The 5,830-nt window shown below is 57.3% G+C and overlaps 1 pseudogene; it reads right to left on the bottom strand.

Moving 5' to 3' along the window:
- Positions 1–2,734: 2,734 nt before the first annotated feature.
- LOC109381018 (60S ribosomal protein L10a pseudogene) lies at positions 2,735–3,876 on the bottom strand (annotated as a pseudogene).
- Between the last annotated feature and the right edge of the window lie 1,954 nt (positions 3,877–5,830).

Here is a 5,830-nt window from a genome sequence, read left to right on the forward strand (position 1 = left end):
CCTCATGTTGTGGTGACCCCCAACCATAAAATTATTTTCGTTGCTACTCTATAACTGTAATTTTGCTACTGTTATGAATCGTCATGTAAATATCTTTTTGTTTTCCGATGATCTTAGGCGACCCCTGTGAAAGGGTTGTTCGACCCCCAAAGGGGTCGTGACCCACAGGTTGAGAACCGCTGCTCTAGAGCCTCCTAAGGACTCACCCACTGCCAGAAGCAGAGGGCAGGACCCAGCTGGCCAGCCTAGGATATACCTCAGGTCTTGCCACATGCTTCACCACCACCACAGCTTCACCCCACTAAGCTGCAGCTCCTGTGCACAGAGATGGTGACAAATCCCTCTCCAGGAGGTGTTGGTATATGCGCAGTGACTATCATGAGCCACCTTTGTGTAACAGTTTAAAATATGTTCCCCTTTATGCGAATGTACATTTGTATAGCATAGAGATGTTCTGGATACACCGTGATTCTAGCGGAGCTTGCATATGCTTCCTGTGTCCTAGGCACTGGCTGGGAGCTTTGCCTAGCCCACATGGACAGCCTATGAGGATGGTATGTTATTATCCCATTCTATAGAGGAGGACACCAGACAGAGGGAGAGCACTGCCCAGGGTCACAGAGGCTGGCTGGGATTTGGACTGGACACATGAGACATGCTGCTAACCCTGGATGGAGCTGCAGGCTCTGGGTAGAGGGTGTGAGGGGCAGGAAGTCACACTTCTCATCCTCCCCAGCGGGGACCAGGGCAATCAGTTGGTTTGGGGACAGGGGCTGTTAACCTCTGTTTCTGGTACAGTCTCAGATGCTAAGACTCAGAGAGGGAAGTGGCTTGCCCCAGGACTCACAGTGCACAACTGAGACTGGGTCTTCCCCGACCCTCCTGCCTTCAAGGACCAGCTGCCCATAGGGGAGCCCTGGAGTTGTCCCTGACTTCCTTCCCCCAGAGGCGCCTAGTCCCTGTGGACAACAGGATGGGTGTCAGGCCCGCGGATGGTGCAGAAACTGCCCACTCCCTGGCAGCCTCCAGTTTAACTGATCCTTTGAGCCTGTGAGAGCTATGCTCTGAAAGCCCCCATGTGAATCTCCCGAGCTCCTGAGAGCAAAGCCATGACGTGGGGCAGGGGAAGAGGCCAGTCCTGAGCAAATTGGTGTGTATGTGGGGGCACCGGTTGGGGTTGGGGGGGAACAGCCGCTCCAGCCCCAACCCCGCCTGTGCGTGGGGGCAGAGCCGGGTTCAAGGCCTGGAGGCCTGGCCGGCTATAGCCCGCAGGTCACCGCTGAAAAATGGGGCCTGGCACCCCTTGTCCTGCCCGGCCTCTGAGCCCCGGAGCAGCAAGGGGAAAATGCACACCCGATATGCACCCCGCCCAGGCCGGGACACTCACCTCCTTCCCTCCCTGCGCCCCCTTCCTGTCCCAGCAGCTCCAGGCTCCTCCATCCGCACCCCTACCCCGACCTACTGGCAGGTCATTCAGCGCTCGTGCCACGTTTCCTCCTGTAGACATCCACCAAACCCGCGGTGCGACACCCGCCATGCCAGGTGTGCCTCCCTAGTGGGAGCAGAGGCCCCCAAACTCTGTGCTACAGGGTGTGCGCTCTTGGGCTGCACACACCCTGGGTGGGAGGGTGGGGAAACGCAGGAAGAAGGGGGGGGCAGCCCCGTCAGGAAGACAGGCCAGGCTTCCTGACTTCCCCAGCCAGCAGAGTCAGTCGGGGGCTGGCACACTGGGTCATAAATGCCAAGTTAGGGCAATTATCTGTCGGACAAAGGGCTGTTAGACCCGTGTTGATAATTGGCCTTCAAATGATGATGACCGAATGCCCTCTGCACCCACACATGCATTATCTCACTTAATCCTCACAGCCCTGCATGGTGAGTGGGGACCATTATACCCACTTAGCAGATGAGGGATGATTTATTAATGGGATTACTCTTCCCCTGGGCTCATCAGGTGAAGCAGTAGACTGTCCACAGCAGGTCCAAGCTAGATAGTGGGTCCTGAAGATCACCACCCTGGGCTCTCTCCCTCTGCTGTCACCCATCCCTGGGGGGAGGGGCATAAGTAGGCAGAAGCTGAGCGCACACCGTGGCCCAAAGCAGAAAGGCCTGCAGTGGTGGTTCTGTCCAACATGCAGCAGGATCACAGGGAGGGCCTGCCCCCACGGGTTCTGGGTCAGTGGGTCTGGGGCATTTCTAGCAAGTCCCCAGCTGGGTCTGGAGACCACACTGAGATCCACAAGGCAGAAGGGGGACAAAAGGGTCCTCAGTCTGCCCCTCCCAGGCTCCTCTGTCCCCACTCAGGGCAGAACAAGTCAGCCTTGCAGCCTGAGAACATCTCTGTGCTCAGAGGCAATGCCCAGGCCTCCGCAGGCCACACAGGTTTAGACAAGTCCTGGCTCCTCCATCAACTCGCTGGGGCCCCTGGGCAGGCCTCCTACCGCTCTGCTCTGCATGGTGAGGAGGGGGCAAGGCTGTGTGTAGATAAGGGAGAGGCTGTGTGGAGAGTGCTGGGCACACGGAGGCCGCTGGAGTTAGTGCTCCTCCTGGGGTTATTCTTGGGAAGAGGACCAGCCTTGGTTAAAAGGCGGCACGTGCTGCTTTGGGGAAAGGCAGCCAAGCTCGGCCATGGGGCCTGGGCAGACGTGGGCCCTGCCACTTACCAGCAGCTACGTTTTTTTTGTTTGTTTGGGGTGGTTTTTTTTGGTAGCATTCTGATTAAATTGTGCCATACTTAGTACAGGTGCTGGGGCTTTCCCATGGTGCCCTTGATATATAAAGCCCGGACGTTTTGCCAGTTCTTTTTGAGCAATGACACCAAGAAATTGACAGCTAAGTGGGTGTTGTATACAAGCTCATCTTCTGTCATCTTCCCGTGGCCAATGGCTGCTGCCAGACACAGCACCATCTTCATCTGGAGATTGATGGCGGATTTCGCTTTATCGACGTTGGCCACCATGTTCTCATTGTGGGTCCGCAAGGAAGGGAACTTGACAGCTTTATTCAGGCCTGGGCCCGGGATTCGCGGGATCTGCTTGATCAGAGACTCTCAAGCCAAAAAGGCACCATACTTCTTGGCCAGCTTCCTTACCAGTTCCTTATTCTTGTTGAGTTTCTTCAGCGCCTCAATATCCATGTAGGGGATATCCACAGCCTTGGCCTTGTCACAGTGCTGCTGATCCCCCGGAACACATATGGAAAACTCGGGGCGGGGTGTAGATTTGAGCCTGATGAAGCCCGAGATGCGTTTTTCCTTCTGAGAGTCACAGTTCTTCAAGCTGATCTGCAGCTCCATCGGCTTCAAAACCTCCCTGCGCATGCGCTGATTTCTGTGCAAGACTCCTGCGTTGCCTCGCAGAGGTGTCCTGGGAGACAGCCGTTCATGTTGCCTCGCGCTGCAAAAACCAGAAAAGAGCGACCAGCTGCTACTTCACTGCCCAGAGCCTCCATTTGCTCTTCTGAAAAACCGGGAGGGACGTGGGGGTGGGGGGGTGGGGGGNCCGCTCCCCCAAACCATGGGCCTTTCCACAGGAGACAAGCAGATCGCAGATCTGGAGACAGGAGCTGTGCTTCCTGGCCACGCCCAGCCTTTGCTGTGTGTCCTTGGGAGGCCCCGCCCCTCTCTGGGCCTCGGCGTCCCTACCAATGGAGTAGGAAGACGGAGTGGACCAAATGAAGAGTAAGGACCAACTATGTCTGATGTTCTCTGGCCATGGTGAGGCTGGAATTATTCGCTTCCCAGACCCCTCACCCATACATTCACCTCCGAAGCATGAATGGAGGTGAAGGCAGCGTCCCTGGGCTGGGGATCCTCAGGGGGGTGGAATTCTGGTTCAGGGCCAGGAAGGTTTGCTCTTGGCGCTCTCTTGTGGCCATCCTTGGGTAAAACGCCCCAGACTCCTGGATAGCAACAGCGGAGCAAAGCGACCGAACGGCATTTGGGTGTTCATTTGAAATATTTAATAATTTGAAGTGCAATATGAGCACTGTCGTCCTATACTTTGTCTTCACGTGAGGGGCAGGTCCACGATTCAGCCCCTATGCCTTTGGTAGGTTGGTGGGCAGAGGGTCCTAAGTAAATGACCCCAGGGGAGGGGTGGATGTCCCAGGGGATGGACTGGCCTGGAGAGAAGAGGGAGGCAAGTGGCTGGAAAACCTCCTCCCACTGCTACCTACCATCTCAGCCGGCTAGAAGGAAAGGCCCTGAGGCAGGAATTTCAACTGCCTTGCTCCACCGCTAAATCTCCAGCCTGGAAAGACTGGCTAACCCAACAAAGTTTCTGAAAGTTTCTGTCTAATGTAAACAATCAGATTTCATAGTTTTAAAAATGGCATAATAAGAGAATCACACCAACAGAGGCAGCCCCAGCGAGCAGGGTGAGCAGGTGTAGGGGGCACAGTGTAGGGAGCCCTTCCCAGGGTCTTTGGGACCCTGGGAGTTGTTGCCATCAGCCACCACCACAGTCAGCATCCTTGGAGGCTTGCGATGTGCCTGGCCCACCCTGAGCCCTGGGACAAGCAGGGGTGGGGAGAATTAGATCTTGGAGGTGGGGAAATTTGTCCTCCCAGTGAGGCCGGAGTAGGGAGAGGAGGACCCAGGCCTGTCCCCCAGACCTGAACCGTCCCCCCTTGACCTGCATGCACTGTTGCAGGGCTGGGCATGGCTAGAGGACCGGGTCCAGTGGGAGCCTGAGGTGGGGCATCAGCGGGGTTGGACAGGCTGACCTCTGCGAGACTGGGTGGTCGAACTCATCATTTACGGTGGGCCACGGAGATTCGCTCCATTGCCCACTCCCAACCAGGCGACAAACGCCCGCGGGCCTGCCTTGGGACATCAGCGCCAGCGGGCCAAGGGGCCGCCCATCCCTATGTACTACTGCCAGCGCTCCCGAAACCGTCAAGGGAAGGGCAGGTTGAGGGCTGCGGGCCTGGGGGTCTCGTTCCCGCCGACCCTGGGAGTAGGGGTGAAGGAAGCCCCGAGGGCTACCCCACACTTCGCTCTCTCGCTCTCTTGGTGGACCTGGTGGCTCGGAGCCTGTCTCTAGGTCTCTGCTTCTACGAGTCTTGGTTCCTCCCCTTTTTCTCCCCGTGGGGCGAGCAGGGATTCCAGGTTTCACAAATCAGAGAAGGAAGCCCTGGTGACACTCTGCCCACTCAGCAGTGCCGCCTGTAGCCTCTGCCCCCGGCACAGCCAGGGAAACTGAGGCTCAGAGAGAGTGGGTCGACCCAAGAATCAGAGGTACCCCGGACAGGATCCAGGGCCCCAGGTCCTGCGCTGCACTGACACCCCGCTCTCTGGGGAGAAGGAACTTGCTCCCCATTTCACTGTCCTGGAGCGGGGAGCTCGACCCTGGCTATCTAGGAGGAGGGGGTGATACTCGATTTCCAGCTTGAAGGACAGGTGACCTGGGACAGGTGAGAATGGAAGTAAGAGAGGAGGCCCAGGTGTGGGGACCGAGGAGCAGATATGAGCTGGCAGCTGGGGAGGAGGGGAGCTATCCGAGGCCACGCCTCCCGGGTCATCCAGGCCCGAGGTCATCCCACCTTGCCTAGAGTGCTCTGCCTGCCCCATCCTGGGCCCAGCCACCACAGGGGACAGTGCTGTGGGCTGCCCTCCCCTCTGCTTCACCCCGGCTTATCTTGCTGTGCGCAGGGAGAGACTGAGGCTGGGCAGGGCTCCTGGTGGGGTGGGGCGGGGTGGGGCAGGGATTTACTCTCTAGAGCAGTGGTTCTCAACCTTCCTAATGCCGCGACCCCCTTAATACAGTTCCTCATGTTGTGGTGACCCCCAACCATAAAATTATTTTCGTTGCTACTCTATAACTGTAAT

Source organism: Hipposideros armiger, unplaced genomic scaffold, assembly GCF_001890085.2.
Source record: "Hipposideros armiger isolate ML-2016 unplaced genomic scaffold, ASM189008v1 scaffold_43, whole genome shotgun sequence".
Lineage (NCBI taxonomy): Eukaryota > Metazoa > Chordata > Mammalia > Chiroptera > Hipposideridae > Hipposideros > Hipposideros armiger.